Source organism: Indicator indicator, chromosome 8, assembly GCF_027791375.1.
Source record: "Indicator indicator isolate 239-I01 chromosome 8, UM_Iind_1.1, whole genome shotgun sequence".
Lineage (NCBI taxonomy): Eukaryota > Metazoa > Chordata > Aves > Piciformes > Indicatoridae > Indicator > Indicator indicator.
Genome location: NC_072017.1, coordinates 5,745,001 through 5,745,305, shown reverse-complemented (window position 1 = coordinate 5,745,305; position 305 = coordinate 5,745,001).

The following is a 305-nucleotide window of genomic DNA, read 5'->3' as shown; positions in this document are numbered from 1 at the left end:
AAGCCGTCCGCCCTGCGGGCCCTGCAAAGGGGCTGGATCCGCTGTTGGGAGGCGGCAGCCAGGGCCGAGCCCGGCGGGGAGCCGGTGGCGGCGGCAACGGAGAGACCCAGGACCCAACCGACGGACAGTGACACCGGATGGCGAAGGAAGAAACGAGCCGACCCCCCGCCGCGGGGCGCTGGACCTGGTGGCGGCGAGAGGATGGCGGAGGTGGGAAGGGAATGGAGAAGACACTTCGTCGCTCGGGCAGACCGTGAAAAAGGGCTTAACAAAAAAACCAAAACCCAAACCCCAGGGGCGGGCAG